The sequence below is a fragment of the Podarcis muralis genome, chromosome 17, assembly GCF_964188315.1.
Source record: "Podarcis muralis chromosome 17, rPodMur119.hap1.1, whole genome shotgun sequence".
Classification (NCBI taxonomy): Eukaryota; Metazoa; Chordata; class Lepidosauria; order Squamata; family Lacertidae; genus Podarcis; species Podarcis muralis.
This window is the reverse complement of record NC_135671.1, coordinates 16598001-16619364: the sequence shown is the minus strand read 5'-3', so window position 1 is coordinate 16619364 and position 21364 is coordinate 16598001. Positions and strand designations below refer to the sequence as shown.

The 21364-nt window shown below is 43.1% G+C and overlaps 1 protein-coding gene across 1 annotated transcript in view; it reads left to right on the top strand.

Annotated features, from left to right (window-relative positions):
* The window catches only part of LINGO2 (leucine rich repeat and Ig domain containing 2), a 555875-nt gene that overhangs the window by 212088 nt on the left and 322423 nt on the right, over positions 1-21364 (top strand). The window contains exon 3 of the mRNA XM_028712488.2: positions 9338-9415. The gene's annotated coding sequence lies outside the window, so the exon portion shown is untranslated. The remainder of the gene's footprint in view (positions 1-9337; positions 9416-21364) is intronic.

Sequence of the window (21364 nt, the reverse complement as noted above, 5' to 3'; positions counted from 1 at the left end):
GGTCTCAGTTTACATCTTCATTCCATTGACTTTGGGAGAAAAGACTCAAAGCAACTCCTTTCAAAATGGAGATTTGCAACCCAATACCTCTTGCATGATTTCAGGTTTAGAACCTGTGAGGGGAAACCCAGTGTTAGCAATATACATTTAGCAAGTTTTTCATTTTAAACCTTCATTAATACATACACATTTTTCATTTTTGCGTGAATTAAACCATTATATTTAACAATGTGGCTTGCCAGGAACCTGTTTCTAGCCCTCTGGACTCCCCTGGGAACACAAGAAGAGCCTGCTAGCGACACTGAGTAGCCTGGGAAGAGTTTAAAGGGCCAGATAGAGAGATTTAAGACCCTTGGCCGTGAGGTACCCCAACCCTGAAATAGTGGGTTTTGTGTTTTTTTCTTTGTTACCTGTGCACAATGAAAAATAAGGTAGTCAAGTCACTAATCCAGTAAGCAGGTGAGAACCTCAGTTGTCTCTTGAAAAGGAACAGAAGATAATAATAATAATAATAATAATAATAATAATAATAATAATAATAATAATATAATAATAATAATAAATTTTATTTATATCCCGCCCTCCCCAGCCAAAGCCGGGCTCAGGGCGGCTAACAACAATAAAACAGTACAAAAGTACAGCATAAACAACACTCTAAAAGCATTCATTATAAAATTAATTAATTCAAGCCACTGGCAACCATTGGGCCAGAGCTCCGCAAAGATTGCCGAGGGAGGGAGTCAGGCTGTGCCCTGGCCAAAGGCCTGGTGGAACAGCTTTGTCTTGCAGGCCCTGTGGAAAGATGTCAAGTCCCACAGGGCCCTGGTCTCTTGTGACAGAGTGTTCCCCCAGATCGGAGCCACAGCCAAAAAAGCCCTGGCTCTAGTTGAGGCCAGCCTAACCTCTCTGTGGCCTGGGACCTTCAAGATGTTTTTATTTGAAGACCGTAAGTTTCTCTGTGGGGCATACCAGGAGAGGCGGTCCCGTAGGTACGAGGGTCCTAGGCCGTATAGGGCTTTAAAGGTTAAAACCAGCACCTTAAACCTGATCCTGTACTCCACTGGGAGCCAGTGCAGCTGGTATAGCACCGGGTGAATGTGATCTCGCAGCGAAGACCTCGTAAGGAGTCTCGCTGCAGCATTCTGCACCCGCTGGACTTTCTGGGTCAGTCTCAAGGGCAACCCCACGTGGAGTGAGTTACAATAATCCAGTCTGGAGGTGACCGTCGCGTGGATCACAGTGGCTAGGTCAGGGCGAGAGAGGTAAGGAGCCAACTGCTCCTTAGCATCTATCAAATAGATGTACATGGTCTGGAATCTATGTTATTTGTTCCGTGGATTCGGTGCTTATTTTATGGGGGGACGCAAGGGGATGCATAACCCTACACATTTTGTGAATCTCAAGTTTGGCCTCATTGAGGGGCAGTATTTCAATATGAATAGGAAAATGAGAGTACCCCTAAACATTTTTAATAGAAAAAAAGCACTGTCTGTATTTCAGATGTATCGGAAATTAGATTGTTCATATATTTGATTACCTTCACTTCTTAAAGTAGCTGAACTACTTCATATTGGTTTGCTTTTGTTTTTTAAAGATACCCTTTTTCTTCACGAGCAGGCAAGTTTATTAAGGTTGATTACCAGATACTAGAGGCGGATGCAAAGAACATATTATTGGAAATTCCAGAACAAGTGCTGCTACTAAATAGGTGGTACTTACATTACTGATTATTTTCTTCAACGCTAATAATAATACTTAACATTTGTATGGTACTAACTAGTGTTCAAGCAGGGGGAGGCCCATAGCTCAGAGCTAGAGCCAGAGGCATAGCATGGGGGGGGGGGCAAACAGAGGCCATTGCCCCAGGCACAAATTCTGAAGGATGCAACTGGGCTTCAGTGGTCCTGAAGGTGCTGAGAGACTGGTAGAGAAGTGGCTTCCTTTTCTCAAATAGCATGTGTGTCTTCTGGTCAGCCAAGTGGGGTGTGAGTGGAAAGCAGGCAGCTGGCCAGACCCTTCTCTTGTGGGGCAGAGCCCCCTCTTGCTGCCTGCCCCCTTTGGTACCTCAGAGTGGTGTGTCACATGCTTCTCGTGGCACGGCTGTGCCAGGAAGCCCCCTTGGCTCTCTCCAGCCCCAGGGCTGCTGCCGAACCCACAGCCAAGGCTCCCATACAGGAGCAGGAAGGCACAGGCCTTGGCCGGCACAATAAAACGAACTCTCAAAATATCAGCAAATAATAATTGAACAGAAATTCACTCAGAACAAAGGTAATAAATAATTACTAGACTGTGATCAATAAAAAATAGCTGCCAGTCACAATGCATAAAATACCACAGTACATACAAAACCACGTAAAAGGATCCAAAGACAGACACAACTTATAAAACCATTTCCCGACCCCCAAACTCCTCTTATATCAATTGACAGCAACTCTCCAGGGTCAAAGGGATGCGGGTGGCGCTGTGGGTTAAAGCCTCAGCGCCTAGGACTTGCCAATTGTCAGGTCGCCGCAGAGCCCCCTCTTGCTGCCTGCCCCCTTTGGTACCTCAGAGTGGTGTGTCACATGCTTCTCGTGGCACGGCTGTGCCAGGAAACCCCCTTGGCTCTCTCCAGCCCCAGGGCTGCTGCCGAACCCACAGCCAAGGCTCCCATACAGGAGCAGGAAGGCACAGGCCTTGGCCGGCCCTGCGGCGGGGTGCGCTCCTGTCGCTCGGTCCCAGCGCCTGCCAACCTAGCAGTTCGAAAGCACCCCCAGGTGCAAGTAGATAAATAGGTACCGCTTTATAGCGGGAAGGTAAACGGCGTTTCTGTGTGCTGCGCTGGCTCGCCAGAGCAGCTTCGTCACGCTGGCCACGTGACCCGGAAGTGTCTCCGGACAGCGCTGGCTCCCGGCCTCTACAGTGAGATGAGCGCACAACCCTAGAGTCTGGCAAGACTGGCCCCTACGGGCAGGGGTACCTTTACCTTTACCTCCAGGGTCAAGGAGAGGGGACCCCCCCCCCAGCCCTACCTGGAGACGCCAAGAAGTAAACATGACACCATTGGTTGTTAAGGCAAATGACCTACCTCTGAGCCCCAGCCCATAAGTGCCTGCTCAGGAGAGGTGATGCTTGTGTTTAATTCTCTCTGGCTTTTGGTTGATTCGTTGTGGCTGTGATGGAAACTAAGTGCTCTTTGAATGAGGCAATCCCTCCCCTACCTTCCCCTCTTTACCTTTTTGTCATAACAAATCCCATTTGTGTACTTAATGAGTCGAGATTATGAAAGGGAGGATCGTAAAAGTTTAGTAGGCCATAATGTTATATAATTCCGTTGGTAACTGGTATTTTCTGTCAAGTGATGTTTCCTTTTTATTAATTACCCTGCAGCTGAAGTAACACTGAATGTCAGGCTCAGCTTTAACAGAAATTGCAATTTGTAGTGGTAACTGAACCCGAAAAGGTTGTCATATCAGCCGCAGCTAATTCAGGAGCTTGTAGCATGTTCCCTAGATAGAAGAATTGTGAAGTCATTGAACATTGGCAGATAATTGGGGGGTTGGGGATAGAATTAATATATTGTATTTTTTTCCCATTTCAATCTTTATTGGTTTATAAACAATACATCCATTCACCTTAAAACACCAAAACACAAAAAACTACAAACAAACCACTACCAATACAAAACAAGAAAAATATAACTAAAAAAAGAAGAAGAACATATTGTATCAGGGGTAGGGAATAGGGCTGGGTGATATCTGGTTTTCAACATTGTTATATATCACCAGCTAAACATTGTGATATATCACAGTGTCTGAAATAAGGATGGAGCTATACCAAGGCACTGACTGGCTTCACGGTTTTCCCCGCATCGTGATTTTTGCATAGCACACACATCATGATTTGCGATATCTTGCCAGGTCAATATAGGGCTGGGACTGATGGGAGTTGCAGTACGTAGCACAACACTGGCTACCCCTGCCTTGGAGTGTCCCGAAGTCTGTACTATTCAAATTGCCCACCATCGCTTAAGCAATTAGCATTTATTGGGTTGGAGCTGTGGGTGACTGCATCCAAATCTGGGCCTGGAATGTCTGTTTGCAAAGCCTGATGTCAATTACTGCAAGTCGCAGTAGGGCCAAAGGTCTGAAATACAGCAGACAGAAGGTATTGCCTTGTTGACAAAGCAAGGGGCAGAAGGACAGTCTTCTAGGATAGTATTTATTACAGACAGGACCAGTCCTGATGCTTCTTACTGTCTGCCAGTCACGGAGCCATTAACTGTATCTGAAGCAGACTCTGAATTTCAAGACTCTGAGGACAGCTCCTAGCTTCAGGCCATGAGGTCCTGGTTGATGCTTTCGGGTCATGGACAAGATTCTGAAAGGTGACAGGTGAGGCTTGGGTATATAACAGTAGAGCAAAAAAGAGCAAAAACACCAGCAGCATTTCCCCCCTTTCATCAGGTTATACTGAAGCTGAAGGGAGCGCAAAGGATACAGTCACGTTGGCAGTTGTTTGTAAATGTACAAAGACCTGCAGTGGTAGCTGACACAGTTTTCAAGGAAAGATATGGACACATAGCCTCTGACTTGCTTCCTTTGTTCTGTGCAGCTGACAGTCCTGAGAGATGGAGGAGCAAGCGGCTGGGATGCAGAGTGGGCTTAATTTTTTATCACACACACATACCAGAATGTTAACAGAAGTTGCTCTGTTCAGCTTCCTTGTGGGTTTTTCTTGACGAAAGAGGAATAAGGCTGTTAGTTTTAGATTCTCTCTTCTATTACTAGTGGAGCTTCTGAAATGAGACATGGTGAGTGAGCGCCAGTAAATGTATAAAAGCACCACTGTATTTATTCAATTTACAGTACTTTCCTTACAAGACAGCGCAGGGCAGCTTATTGAAGAGTAAATGAATTAAATGTACAGCAGGCAGAGAAGAGTATTCAGCAATATGTAGCAGGGGTGGTAAAGTGTGAAGCTGTCGAGCACTAATGTTTAGCTTAAGTGTCCCCTCTTTCATGTTAGTTTTTTTGTGTGTGTGTTTTTGGTAGGGCTGCAATTTTGGCATTTCAATATAAAACATGAGCAGGGAAATGTTGGTGTTTTTCTTGCACTGATCTCCTTTCCTCTAAGGCAGGGGTGGGTAACCATTTTTGGCCCACTGAGCTAGATCCTTCTCTCTCCCCACACACCCCAAACACACCCATGGGCCAGCTTTCACAGGTGGGGTGGACAACCTACTGATCAACCACCTGACATCCGAATGATGTCAGATGATTGACACCTGTCAAATTCTCTTGCACTGCATTACCCAAAGGACTGATGATCAGTTGTCCTCTTTGAGAAGTGCTTCCCAAGGGTCAAATTAAACCTGCAGGCTGGAGCTCCCCACCCCTTCTCTAAGGAGATGATAATTTTCTTCACCTCCCCCAGTTTTACCCCATAACAACTCTGTGGGGTAGATTAGGCAGAAAAATGATGACTGGCTTAGCGGTGTTTTGAAGCTGAGGCCTCCCTTCTAGTTCAACACCCTAAGCATTTCTTCACTCTCTTTCCAAAATGAAATGGGCTTTCTGTGCCACAAACACAGCTAACTTTCTGAATGCTGAGCATAAGCTGCATCTCTCCATTTATTACCTGATCAGAAAATCTATGAAAATGCAGGGGTGGAAGGGATTAGTGATGTGGTGTGTGATGAGTCAGTACAGAGAAGCTTGAAGTTTGGCTTTGGGTATGGGGGAGAAACTTCACATGTTCCTTTCTGAACAATATTTTATATTACAGTGGTACCTCGCAAGACGAATGCCTCGCAAGACAAAAAACTCGCTAAACGAAAGGGTTTTTTGTTTTTTGAGCTTCTTTCGGGGGGCGCTTCTGGTGCCCACCGAGTCCCACGGCCACAGGCTCACTCTGCCTGTGGTTTTCCGACGTGGGCCCCCGCTTCGCCGTAGCGGGCGACCCTTTTCCGCGGAGCTTCCCCTTCAACAAGTGAAGGAGACCGCCATTGCCGTTTGCGCCGCCTCCAGAAGTCCCGCCTTTTTTTAGGTTTTTAAAGACTTTGGTGATTTTTGAAGCTTTTCCAAAACTTTCCTGACACCGTGCTTCGCAAGACGAAAAAAATCGCAAGACGACAAAACTCGCGGTACGAATTAATTTCGTCTTGCGAGGCACCACTGTAATAGGGCATACTTCAAAGGGTTTATTTCTCCCAGAATTCTTGTGAAACTTGTCATTCCACTATCTGTTCAATAAACTGATGTAGTCTATCTAACCTTATAGTCTTAAAAGCCTCAAAAATGTAAAGCCTTTTGGTAGAAAAGTTATGCATCCTATGGGAAATAAATATTTTTACTCACACTTGGAGCAACTTAGAAGTCTACAATTGAGGGATTCAGAACTCTTCCTCCACCCAAGTACTTTGCCTGACTCCATTATTCCTAATTCCTAAGGAAAGGTGCTGTGTTTGCACATAATGCTGTGCCATAGTTTAAACAAAGCCAGATTTATAGAGCCAGTGATGAACCATGGCTCCAGAGTATAACATTTTTGGCTGTAAACAAACCATAATTTAGCTGCTAGACAGGGCTCACACATAATGGCACATCAGGGTTTAATAAATCATACTTTAGCATCAGTGGTGTAGCATGGGTTGCCAGTGACCATGGCCGTGCTGGAGTAGGTGGGAGGGAGGAAAACAGACATTGCACACATGAACATTCAACTGCCTAATGGTGTCCATGACACCTAGGAGATCGCAGCCTCAGAGATAAGAAAAGAAGAGACGTTCCATTGTCTGGAGAGGTCACTTTCTGGTTTACATGGAGAAGCCATTTTCAATGGAGCCCAGCAATGGAAGTGTGCATCTGTATTGTTTAGCATTATGTGCCAGCCAGGGCATTGTGTCATTAAATTCTCTATGACAAGTGCTCTGCTACTTGGGTTGTAATCCTCAGCACGCATATATTGAAGATTAACTGGAAATCTTTGCCAGGTAGAGCGAGTTCACAAATGCATGTCTAGCACTTGGTAACTGAACAGCAAGCAAACCACAAGTTTGCTGTGAGTATAGTAGTGTTATTTCAAGGATTCCTCACAGTAAACAGAGGGTGGATAGGCTACAGGCATGAAGTGTATACATCCAAGAGGACCTCTACTTATCAAGGTTCTCTGGCACATAACACCCCCCCCCCATTTTCCTGGCTGCTCATTTGCCTATAAAACATCTTACTCCTATTATGGATTTCCTTTCACGGGGTGAATTAGGTGATCACTGGTTTATGGAATAATAAATACTGTATAAATCTGTGGTTGTGTCATTCTACTACCCTAGATGAGCAGCATTAAACATTGGGGCATTGTTGTTACTGTATCTGGCTGTGCATTTGCAATCTTAATGGAAACTAGGATGTCTTCAGTGCAAGTTTTAAGTTAGATATGGTTTCCCGGTTTCCCCAGATACATGTCTCAGGGTTGTTATATTTCTCTTGACCTTCTGCACTAACTAGGAGCAAGGATCATGTGCACGCCATCTTTTTCTGAAGGCCTTGGAACAGTTTGTTCTGACAGCTTGGTAGGCAAAGGAGAGGTTGTTTCTCCGAGCACATTTCTTGAGACCTCATCAAACGACAAAGTCACAAAGGCTGCACATCTAGTTAAAGGGTGTAGGTGACCATTCCATTCAAAATCTGCATGTGACAAGACAGAAATAACCTCTAGCCTTAATAGGGCAGCTTATCACACACTGAATAGTTGGATTTGTTTTTCTGAGGTCGTTTGGGGATGTGGAAAACATCCTCATCAGATGTTGTCACTTTAGAAGCTTTGCCATTGGGTAGAACAACTGCTTTAGCTATCTGATCACAGACAAACAGTCCTACTTAACTTTTATTTTATTTTATGTATATATTTATTTTCATTTATCCAACTTCCCACCTTCCTAAAGGGCTTCCTTAAAGGGCTATTGGAGAGAAGACTTTAAAAGGGTCAGTAATATTTTATGTGTGGTGCTACCAGGGAAGGGGGTGGCACTGTGGTCTAAACCCCTGAGCCTCTTGGGCTTGCCAGTCAGAAGGTCAGCGGTTCGAATCCCCGTGATGGGGTGAGCTCCCGTTGCTCTGCCCCAGCTCCTGCCAACCTAGCAGTTTGAAAGCACACCGATACAAGTAGATAAATAGGTACCGCTGTGGCAGGAAAACAGTGTTTCCGTGTGCTCTGGTTTCCGTCACAGTGTTCTGTTGCGCCAGAAGCTGTTTAGTCATGCTGGCGACATGACCAGGAAGCTGTCTGTGGACAAACTCTGGCTCCTTCGACCTGAAAGCAGGATGAGTGCTGCAACCCCATAATCGCCTTTGACTGGACTTACCTGTCCAGGGGTCCTTTAACTTTACCATATGTGTAGTGTTTGGCAGAAGCATAAAACAGAAAGTTCTCTTTTTGCCTCCTTAAAACTTGTCTCCCATCTGTACTATACATTTAAAGCAGCAGCATACCATTCCAAGAAACCATAGCTTCTCTAGTGATGTAGCCTGGGGGAGGTGCAGCTGGGGCAATTGTCCTGGAGCATTGTGGGAGGTGCTGTTCATGCTGCCCTCCTGGAGCCAGCCCTGGCTGTTATGTCCTTCTCATGCAGCCTCCCCAAGCGGTTTTGCAAACAGTGTTTCCATGGCAGGGCGTGGTGGATGAACAGAGCCCACCGCTCTGGGCTATTCCTCGCCGCTGAAGCAAGACCAGCCCCAAGCAGAAGTATAGTTTGTTAACGGACTGAGAGATTTTGGGAGACCCCTGTTTCCCCCACAAAACTACAGTTCAGTGTAGTACTGTACAGTCAGACCCTGTTCCCAGGGAACTGTGGGAGTTGTAGCTCTGTGAGGGGAATATGCAGGGGACAAGATGGTGGAACCAGGGCCAGTGACCAAAGCTGGCTAGGTGTGTGAGAGAAGAACCGTAGTAAAGTCAGGAAGGGAGAATGGTTCAGAGTGCACCACTGGCGCCATTCTGCAAGACCAGATTCACCAGTGCATATGTGGTGCATCTACAAAAACTGCCTGCTGATGTGAGATCTATAGAAGTCCCCCCGCATGTAGGCTTATTTCAAACCCATATTAACCTTCCAAGAATCCAGTTCACGTTCTCCAATTCTTAATTTGTTTTTGATTGTGTTTTAGATCCTTTTCCCATGTGTGGTGTAAATAGATGATAATAGGATTCCATAATCAAAACGCAGTTAAAGGAGGCTCTAAAATATAACTTTGTTGTGGCACATGGACATTAAGAATATCTTATTCCCATGTCAAGCAACTGGACATGAGAATGGCAACTTTAACTATTATTGACTTATTGTCTTAATTTCTTTTAGTGAAGTGAGCACTGGAGCTGGGAGACTTGGCTGTGAGTTACACTTCCTCCCTTTATCAATGGATTCCAGTCTTACACGGTAAGAGTTCTGGGGTTTGTATCCCCCCCCCCCAACACTCATTTCAGATGATTCTATTAAAAGAGGGAATTCTATGATGTGGGTAGTGCTATAATGTGTGTGGCTATGTATTTTTACATGCATTTTTAAATCATATTAATGATTTGATGCTTTTGTTAACTTAAAGCAATATCCTAGGGGTTCTTCTGAGGCAGCTTTTCTCTTGCAAAATACTACTGCTGTATACCTAGAAACACAAAAGCCTTACAAAATGATGTGTCACTGGCCTGTAGTTTGTTGTGCTCTGTATTTAGCGAATGAAGTTGGGGGGTGAATGACTTATTTTTGAGTGCTGTAGCCTTGAATTTATTTAATATATGGGCTTGGATTCACTCGGGGCTCTTCTAGACCATGTGTTTATTGAGCATTCATTTTGATTTGCTTGCACGATGCTTATGCGGAAGTTAGACTATAGATTCATCCAAACTTCCTTTTGTGCCACACTTTCCAGGCACAGACCCACAGGTCTGTTTGGTTGGTTTTTGCCCCACTGTTTTCCTCAAGAAAAACCCACTATTTACTGCCAAATCAGAATAAACAGCAATCTGTAGAAAACCCAAACACTGTTTGTTCCAATTCAGTGGTTTATGACAACTAGTGTTCTTCCTGATTTGGTTATGTGATGTTTATACATTTTCCCATTAATCATTTGTTCATCCCACACTCTTTCATTCTGTTCTGCAAAGCACTTTCCTAACAACAAAAAGACTTTTTGAAGTGGATTTGTTGCATTCAGGCAACAAATCTCCTGATTGTGCAAACCTGAATTTAAGGTATGCTCTTGAATCACTCCCACAAAATACAGTCTGAAGGTGACCTTGGTAATTTTGTCCTGATTCATACCTTAAAAGAAACCTAACAGCTTTTGCCTTCCTTTATTTCACATTGCTAATATAGAGTAGGTAATATTGGTCTCCTGTGTGTAACTATGCAGTTTGGATCAAGCATTTAAAACAGTTAGTTCAATAAAGGAAGACAAAAAACGAGCAAAAATTCTGGCAAAACAATAAAGACAAGCAAAGAAATAAAATAAAATAAATCATGTCTCACCAACCTCTTTGAGACGTGTGGATAGAGAAGGTCTAGTAGACAGTATACATTTGCATGTTCAAAAAAACCATTTTGACAAAACTCCACTAAAGGTTCTGGAGTAAACATAAAACTCATAGGATTAGATTTTATGGATCCTTCATATGAAAATGAGGCAGAGGGTTAGAATAAATGGATAATGGTTTGAAATAAACAGTGGGATGCTCTAAATATGTGTATCATGATTAGGGAACTTTATCTTATTTATAAATGGTGTGAAGTTAAAGGTGAGTAGTGTTGTAGCTATATCTGTAGATCACACCAAATTACTCAGGATGTTGCAAACTCAGGTGTGTTGTGAACAACACCAAAAGGACTTCTGAACGGCCATGAAAATGCCCAATAAAGCTCAGCATTAAATGTAAAGTGATTTATGTTGGTACAAACAGATATATGCTGGCTATGGGCTTGTGGTGAATAGCTCAATGTAAGTGTCAATCGCAGTGGGGGGAAATGCAAATTCCATGCTAGGAATTATTAGAAAGAGAATTGATATGAAAACAATCGGTACTGTAATGATTTTATTTAAATCTGCGATGTTTGGATTGCTATACACAGTATGGTCTCTGCACCTGGAAGTGACTTCATGGAAATGGCACAATACAGGAAAAGATAAACTCAAATGACCCCATGGGCTTGTAGCATTTCCTGATGGATTAAGAAAAAAGTGTTTGGATGTGTGATCACCTTATCAAATGTACTGCTACAAGATGTTATGAGAGCCACTGTCTTAAATGGGATTATACCAGTTTGCAAGAACAAGGTCTATCAAAGTGTATTAGCCATGATAATTAAAATTGACATGTTTAATTAGAGAAATATCATTAACATTTACCGGTACTAAAGATTGGAAACTTCTCATAGACTTTTTGCATGAAAATGAAACAATGACATGTGGATTTGGGGGTTGAAGATAATGTTGGTTTATAGAAAGAGTTTTTGTTAGGTGTTATTTTGTAGTGAATGAAGTGAATATTGTTTATATATAGTGGACAAATGAAAAGAATTGGAACTTCTTTAATTTTTGTAATTTATCTTTTCTATTTTCTCTGTTACATTCTTTTCTCTCTCTTATAGTCACTTTCTCTCACTTTTTACTTTTTTCTCCTCCTTTCCTTTTTCTTTTCCTCCGTGTATTTTATTTTATTTAGATTAATGTCGGCTTAAAAAAAAAGATATCTGATATTAAGTTTTGTATCTCTCTTTATAAACTCTACTAAAATTTATTCAAAAAATATACAATTAAATGGATCCTCCCAAGTTCAAAGTCACTGTACCTTTAAATATAAATTGCTGGGAGCTCAGTTGCCTTCATGCTTTGCTTTTAGGCTTCCCTGGTTAGCTGCTGCTGGAAATGAGATATTGGACTAGATGGTGTCTTATTCAGTCTTTCAGAGCTTTGTTTGTCTTCAGTTCTTTGCATTTAGGGAAAGGTCTCTCACCCATAAGACACTTCATTACTCTACATTGCTTGAAATAGTTTTTCAGATGGTGTGGAGCTACATTTGGATCATGTTTTGACAGATTAGTTTATTATTATTACTGCATCGCCTGCTTTTGCATAGGCAATATTCTGTTCCCAAACATTCTGAATCATTACTCATGGTGAGAGGTTTTGGGGTGTTTGGGGCTTTTAGTGTCCATTAGAAAAGGCTGATCAATAAGAGGCTGCTCATGTCTTGTTCACGATTCGCAATCTAAATGAAAGCCATGGAGGGGAAGCACTCTCCGTCCTGGCTGGAGTACTGCTGAGTGAGCAGGCTCTTTCAAGTGGAAGTGCGTACATTTGAGAAATGGGCTTGGCAAAGGCTCCTGTTTTCCTCGATGGAGGAGGGGGCCTCTAGCTGAATCAGCCTCCGCTCTGCACATTGCATGACATATGCTACGACTTTGGTTCATTAATAAGAAAGGAGAGTGAATCAGACTCCATTCTGAATGGAAACGCCACCAGCAACCATGCGGTAGATGGGTTGGGCGGGAAAGGGGCTTGTTCTCTCAGTTTTATAACTATGCTGTCTTTCTGGACTGGGTGCTTGTCTTTCAGCCATGTTTCAACGCAGCCTCCATTTTAAGACCGGAGGAAAACTGCCTGTCCGCTGGCATCTGTTAGAGTCCTCCACCTCCGCTGTGCTTCCTCATTTAAGTGAGAAGGCGAAAAGGTTTCTGTGCTTTCCGGGGAAACCGCACCTTTCCAAACAAGATAAATGTTCAAGGGTTCCTTGCATTCCTTTCATTTTCCTCTGCTGAGAAATCCGTGTCAAGTGTTAATTTCCTTTCTCCTAGTGGAAAGCATGGCCAGTCAATCCATCTGAAGTCACTATGGCATAAAGGGACTCTACTGGTCCTAGACCTGAGGTCAAACTCCCTCCCCTCTCTCTAAGATTGATTATGCCAATAGAAAATGGCCTAAAACCATCCTCTCTGTGCTTTAGAGATAGCGAATGAGACTCATAAGCTATGGGTAGTGATTTTGTTTTCCCTTTCTCTATTTCCCATTAGGGACTATACTCTTCTATGTAACAAGAGGAGCACTTCTAGGTCATGGGTTTTGTTTGGTTCTTTCATTCCTGCTGTTGTACAATAAACTTGAAAAGTCCTCCCTCCACACACAAATGTAAAATTAAGCTTGTGTGCTCTTTCTCAAACTATTATTTTTAAAAGTAGTAGCATAATTATCTGGTTCTCTACTTGTCATTAGAGCAATCAGCTAGTTATGCAAGGTTTTATCCCCCCCCCTTTTATGTTCTAAATCAAATTTTTATCAAAGGTTTTCAACATAAAATACAATAACACTTAAACTAATTGCCGTGTTTTATTTTTTAATTCAAACCTTCTGCCCACCATGCTTGCTTTATTTCAACAGAAAATGTGTCATGGTGTGTATGCGTTTCACTATCAAGAAAGCAGGTACTTCTTAAAGGTTTTATGTTTTGTTTAATTTTTTTCCCTTTAAGCCCTTATCTAGCATTTATGTGTGAAAGCAACATAAACCATAAGGGGAGAGAGGAGCCTGAAAAGACCCTATGCATGAAAAAAAATTGCTTAATATTTATTTATTTATTTATTTATTTATTTATTTATTTATTTATTTATTGCCCATCTGACTGGGTTCTCCTAGTAACTCTGGGAGTCTTCCAACAAATTAAAACACAGTAAGACATCAAACATTAAAAACTTTCCTATACAGGACTACCTTCAGATGTCTTCTAAAAGTTAAGTACAGTGGTACCTCAGGTTGCATACGCTTCAGGTTACATACGCTTCAGGTTACAGACTCTGCTAACCATGAAATAGTGCTTCAGGTTAAGAACTTTGCTTCAGGATAGGAACAGAAATCGTGCTCCAGCGGCGCGGCAGCAGCATGAGGCCCCATTAGCTAAAGTGGTGCTTCAGGTTAAGAACAGTTTCAGGTTAAGTATGGACCTCCGGAACAAATTAAGTACTTAACCTGAGGTACCACTGTAGTTGTTTATTTCCTTGAAAGTAAAAGTAAAATAATCTCAGGTTCATGGGTTTGAGTCCCCATTGGGTGAAAGATTCTTGCCTCGCAGGGGGTTGGATTAGATTACGCTTGTGGACCCTTCCAGCTCTGCAATTCTATGATTCTATTCTATGAAAGTAAATGACATGACTACTGAAAGGATTGTTTGATGAGAAAGCTGTGTGTGGACAAATGCTGGCTCCCTCGGCCTGAAAAGTGAGAAGAGCACCACACACCCCATAGTCAAGTTTGACTGGACTTAACTGTCCAGGTGTCCTTTGCCTTTACCTTTGGTCCTAGGGTGGGTTAAAAATAATGCCACACGAAATGAAATGACGAAAGCAGCCAAGCCCTTCTGAGATAATGGCGGATTAGGTTTGGCCTAGATTTAAAACTTGATTGCAAGATGCTGGTATCTACTGATGACACTGACAGAACTTCTCAAAGTCACAGCAAATGGCAACGCTTCCAAGTGCCCAAGCCTTGATTAGCTGGGAACCCTTTTGATCTGAATATATTGTAACTCTGCCGTGTAGCTCTTTGTAAAAGCCGTAACCTTTTGCAACAAAGACAGTTTGTGTAATCAGAAGCAACCATTTATCGGGCAACTGTATATGCCCTAAATTTGATAAAATATGATAAATTCTATTAATTTAGTAATCAAATCCACGTTGAGTGACTCAAAGGAGCTCCTCGAATACAAAGGGCACTGCAAATGTCCATTTTGACTCTGCAGTGCAGAAGGCTATTATCCAAAAGTAATTGGCATTGCTTTGTCATTTCTTGCATTTAAATTTCAAATGAGATAGTACCCTTTCCTCTGGAAAAGTGTGTTTTACATCTATTATGCAGCTACATGAAGAGTTTCATTTTAATGATCCCTCTGTAGTTCTTTTTACATTAGATACAAATGCAACTTTGTGATTCTGTCATCTCTCCTTTTGAGAACTTCCTCAGAGCACTTCAATTTGCTGTCACAAATAGTGACACATTTTAGATTGTGGGACTTACTGAAATAATGAAGTCTGCCTTTGACTTTCCTTCATGCTTCACTCGCAACAAAGTACACTGTACATATGCCATGCTTTTGTCATCTTGCTGACGTCTTTATGCCCCCCCCCTCCTTCTTTACCAGAATTACAGCAGTCTCTCTGAAAATGGTCTGTCTTCATCAAGTACTCATCACAGTAAATTGTGCAACTGCTGAGTTACCCTCAAAGAATAAGTGAAATGAGAAAAGAATGGACATGGCACAAAAGTAGTTTGCCCACAAAAATGGGGGGGGGGCTGCAATTCACATGATAACAGCTGATGTCAGTCCCTGTGCTGCTGCTGCTATTGTTGCTGCTGCTGCTGTTGTTGTTAGTAAAATTTAAGGTAACATTTTTGGGAGCAGGTGGCGCTGTGGTCTAAACCACTGAGCCTCTTGTGCTTGCTGATCAGAAGGTTGGCGATTTAAATCCCCATGACGGGGCTGAGATGCCATTGCTCTGTCCAAGCTCCTGCCAACCTAGCAGTTGGAAAGCATGCCAGTGCAAGTAGATAACTAGGTACCACTGTGGTGGGAAGGTAAATGGTGTTTCCGTGCGCTCTGGCTTCTGTCATGGTTTTCCATTGCATTGGAAGTGGTTTAGTCATGCTGGCCACATGACTCGGAAAGCTGTCTGTGGACAAACATCGGCTCCCTTGGCCTGAAAGCGAGATGAGCGCTGCACCCCATAGTCGCCTTTGAAAGGACAAACTGTCCAGGGTTCCTTTACCTTTGTTGTTGTTGTTTAGTCGTGTCCGACTCTTCGTGACCCCATGGACCAGAGCACGCCAGGTCCTTTACCTTTACCTTTACCTTACCTTTAATAATATTTGTATACCGTCCTATACCCATAGGTCTCAGGGTGGTTTGCAACACAATGTTACAGTATACAAAGCACAAAATACATAACAAAAGTAATCAAAGCACAGAGTAGCTAGAAACATTCCTCCCATGATGTTGCTCAAATTCAGACCCACTTAACTTCCTTTAGCCCATACCCTACACCAGAGATAGCCAATGCAGCACCCTCTAGATGCTCCCGAACCACAACTCCCATCACCATCAGCTGGTGTCAGGGACTGGACTGAGGAGGAATGGTGAGGACTGCCCCCTCCCTTCTCCTAACCTTCCCGAAATCAGGAGGACAGTATAGAATTAGAACAGTGGTTTGCAGAAGGGCATAGTTCAGAGGCTGCAGAGAGCAGAAGTTGGGAAGTATCGGAAGAGGAAAAGCAGGAAGAAGAAGAAGCACCAGGGGAGAGACAGCTGACAGACTCAGTGTCCCTGGAAAACATTCCTGACACACACCCCTCTCCCAGAACCAGGCGAGCATTGAGGGTAGTAGAACAGAGAGCTCAGAGGCAGAAAGCTCAGATTAGCTGACGCAGGGGTGACGTAGAATGGAGAGAAGAAGGAGGGTGGGACTTTACTTGGAGCAGCATTGTTCTTTAGGGAAGACTGCATTCCTTCGTCACTCTCTGTGAATTATTGAATAAATTACATGGTAAGAACTTTTATCATTTCTTTGCTTCTTGGCTTCCACCATGGGAGGGATTGGAGTCCCCAAAGCCTGACAGTTGCGCTTGATGGGAGCTCAATAGCCCCTCCGGGATTTCAGACAGGGATCTCTCCCAGCCCTAACTGGAGATGCCAGGGGTTTAAAGTGGGACTTTTTGCCTGCAAACCAAGGGCTTTACTACTGAGCAATGTCCAAAAGCTGCCTTCAGTTGCATGGAAGAAGCAATTAGATATCCCTATCTTCATTGGAGAAATATTGGAGGATATGCAATTGCCGTGTGTGAGTGTGGTGGATGCAGTCTTTTGGGAAAGAACACTTAAAATATATTATATTAATTAATGGACCAGTTTCATCTAAACTGAATCTTTTTGCCTGCTCAGCCATAGCTACTGTTTTAATTTCGAAGCTCAGTCTCACAGCTGGAAGGGCTACTTACTCCATAACTCCATACTTACTTTTTTATTGCTCATGGTGTCTTTCCTTTGCTTATATCCCAGCATCATCTTAACTATATTTCAGTACACCTCAGCTTTGTTCAAAGACTTAATTATAGGAACTAATTTCACTGTGAGGGAATTTATTGTGCAGGAATAAAATATGATGAAATATTTATCATTGCTGCAGTCAGCAAAATATACAGATAGATAACTGTTAGGGGAACTGTGCCCAGTGTACAATGACAAGAGTTTCTGGATCACTAAATACACTGTTCAAGTACAATAGTAATATGATGTTATACTCTTCCGTCAAAGATTTATGGGGATAGAAACAAAGCTCTACACCTGCTTTCCCCAAACTGGTGCCCTCCATGTGCGTTGTTGGGGGGTTTTTTTGGACTACAGTTCCCATCAGCCCCAGTCAGCATGGCCAATGGCCAGGATGGCACCAGGTTAGGAAAGACTGCACTACATCTTGGTTATGATTTTTTAAGGCATTGGGATATCTCCAACTTTAATGAAGTGGTATTTTTAAAACGGGACGCGGGTGGCGCTGTGGGTAAAAGCCTCAGCACCTAGGGCTTGCCGATTGAAAGGTCGGCGGTTCGAATCCCCGCGGCGGGGTGTGCTCCCGTTGCTCGGTCCCTGCTCCTGCCAACCTAGCAGTTCGAAAGCACCCCGGGTGCAAGTAGATAAACAGGGACCGCTTACTGGCGGGAAGGTAAACGGCGTTTCCGTGTGCTGCGCTGGCTCGCCAGATGCAGCTTTGTCACGCTGGCCACGTGACCCGGAAGTGTCTGCGGACAGCGCTGGCCCCCGGCCTCTTGAGTGAGATGGGCGCACAACCCTAGAGTCTGTCAAGACTGGCCCGTACGGGCAGGGGTACCTTTACCTTTACTTATTTTTAAAACACTCCATAATACTTCACCTGCTGAGCTTTGGGGAATTTGCATCAAAAAGAAAAGGGGAGTTGTGGGTTTTTAGGGCACTCTGTGATATTTTACAACAAAATAAGGACAATATTCTGTTTCCCAGGATGTGGCTGCATTCCCCTTGGAAACATAGGTAAAAGGTAAAGGACCCCTGGATGGTTAAGTCCAGTCAAAGGTGACTATGGGGTTGCGGCAGTTGTCTCACTTTCAGGCCAAGGGATCCGGGGTTTGCCCACAGACAGCTTTCTGGGTCATGTGGCCAGCATGACTAAACCACTTCCGGTGCAATGGAACACCGTGACGGAAACCAGAGCGCACAGAAATGCCGTTTACCTTCCCACTGCAGCAGTACCTATTTATCTACTTGCACAGGTGTGCTTTCAAACTGTTAGGTTGGCAGAAGCTGGGACAGGGCAACAGGAGCTCATCCCGTCGTGTGGATTCGAACCGCTGACCTTCTGATTGGCAAGCCCAAAAGGCTCAGTGGTTTAGACCGCAGTGCTACCCGCACCCCAGCCTTGGAAACATACATAAAGCTGGAAGAGAAAGGTGGAAGAGCATCAATCTTTCCCACTTCTTCTTTTTGAGTGATGGCCAACTCAGTTTTGTCCAGAGTAAACCCACTGAAATTAAGACCCATTCATTTCAGTTGGCCAACCCTGAGTAAAACTCGATTGAATAGCACTCTGTGTGTTTTTCAAGGTTCATATTAATTATAGCAGAACTGGCTCTTGCTCCCAATCACTTTGAAAAGTGAATTGTGTGCACATGCTTACGCTTCCTTTGTCATGGGGCGGGGTGGGGGTGATCCAGTAGGGGAGAGAGAGCATGACTGGAGGAGACTGTGCTCACAGCTCTCGCTCTGAAATCCAAAAGTGCTCATGAAACTGAAAACGTTGCTGGCCCTTGATGTGGAGGGTCACTGGTACCAGGGCCGGATTAAGGTTCAAAGAGACCCTAAGCTACTGAAGGTAATGTCCAGCTGTCCTTTGTCAACAACAAATTGTCACTGTTTCCATTTGCACATAACAAAATATGTATTTTATCAAATGGTTGAACTGAAATACAATTAAGAAGAAGTATATTAATAGTGAAATACAATGAAGAAGAAGTGCATTTTGGGGGGGGGCCAAGAGAGTGGGGCCCTAAGCTATAGCTTGTTTAGCTTATACATAAATCTGGAACTGACTGGTACCCTATCCCTCCTGTTATTCATATTTACTTTCCACATCAGCATCAACTGCAGCTCAAAGGTAACGTAAGAATGAGCCCTTAAAAGGGACAAAAAGGAGGCTTGCATGTACTAGCAGTAATCTGTCTGTGAATGTTAAAAAGGAATCTCATGACAGACACAACAATGAAAGGCCGATGGACTTTGATGACTCTCTTCGAATTTTGATAGAACTGTTCTGTGGTGCAGCTATCCCTAATTAAAAATCAGCACTCAAAACACTTCGTATCAGAAAGGTTACTGTTTAGGATAATCCAGAAACTGCTAATAATTCAATAAAAGCTTCTCTGTAAGGGAACTAAAACTCCAGGAGATAGGATCTTTAATTATCGTCTCCTCTGAAATACCCTCTTCAAGTTCTCATTCTTTAGATATCAGTATTTATGAATCAAATGATTCTTTTGGTTTTATCACAGGAAGAGAAAATCTATCTATTACCCTCTGTGGTGACCCAGAGCTTTGTTGGGTAAAAATGGAACCCCTCTGCCTCAGCATGAGGGAAAAGTCTTACTTAATGTTTTATTCTAATCTTCATGATGTTCTTTCAGAGTTTTGCTTACTGTGGTCCGTATTATCTGCTCTGCCTGTTGCTTTCTCTCCTCCACTTTTTAAAGCCCTGATAAGTTTGAATTTGGGGGGGTTGCGGGGGATAAAGCAATGTGTTGTGCGCGGAATAAATCAAGACCAGCCGACTAATGGGGAACCCCATCTAATGCATCTTTACTCATTTGTATGTCCTGTTGCGTGTCATCGTACTGACTCCCTCATAAGTGTGTTTAGGGTGGCAGCCTGAGTTTCTCACAGATGAGTTTCTTTACTTTATATAGTAATTTATTTATTTATTTAGGACATTTATCTACTGCTCTTCATAATATTTATCCCAGGGAAGTTTACGATACAATATGAACCCAAATAATAGTAAAATGTGCAATAGACTAATTAAAGAAAATAAGCAACTAAATAATTCACAAAATAGCAAAGCAAAACTTACAGTGTGAGATCACAAGATGCACCCCCAAAATATTAACCTGAAAATGAACCAGATAATTTGTGACCAACTTGCTAGCTAGATCTGGAGGGCTTTCCCCTTGCTCTTTGGAAAGAAACTGAGCAAGCAAGCAATTTTATATTTGATTTCATGTATTCTGAGCTATCTGCATTAGCAACATGACTGAATCTCACCTGAAGTCAATAACTCATTTTTTCCATTATTCTTCCTATCAAAAGTTGCCCTGCCTTATTTGTCCATTGTTTCCCCCTTCACAACCTGGACCTCCATGCTAACTTCTTTCCACTCCAGAATTTGATTTCATCCCCATTTTTTCCTCCTTCCCCTCCCTCAAGTCTTTAACACTGAAGTGAGGCTGAGCAACAGTGAGGGCTACTGGTTGAAGCATCAAGAGCAGCCTAGGCACTTGCCTTGGTTGGTTGTGATGCCTACGAGGAGTGAGTGAGTTGCTGCTCAAGCTAGCTTCAGCCTGACCCTACTGCTAATGTTGGCAGATGTTGATAATGCACCTTGAGCTAAGACATCCCTTCACCATCTCCACCCAGTGGTATGTACATAGAACGAGAGATTTTGCTGCATATCAAACCATGCTGACATGTACAATGGCATGCTGCCCTTTCAGACAGTAATGTGTGCTTGGCTGTTACTGTGACTGGAAAGCTGTTTGGCATCGCTCATTGCCGGAACAGGGAAATGTGTGTGCTTTGTGGCAAGTTTGAACTATTTGTGAGCTCCCATTCTGAGGCTTGCATATGTTCAATTAAGCACATAATCCTTGTGGAAATGCTGTGCCAGTGGACGTTTTCAGGAACAAAACACAAAGTCTAATGCTGTTACATTTTAAATCTATTTGGGTTGCTGTGTTTGGTCTGGGATAGAGTGATGCACAATCTTTGAACTTGCCGGGATGCAGATGCAGCAGAGGTCCTAGCAACTGCGTTCATAATTGGCTTCCCACAAGTTTTTATTTTATTTTATTTTTTTATTCTAAACCATGACATTTCTAATTAGACGCAGGTGGAACAAAGAGTAAAAGCTTTCCAAATTAATCACAGCATTATGATTTTGAGTGGTCTAGCTATTAAGGAAGAAAAATAACACTTAACATTTACCCTTTTAAAGTGGTTGCGTTTTCCCTCCTCCCTTCTTGGCCAACAAATTTAGACAATAAGCAGAGAATCA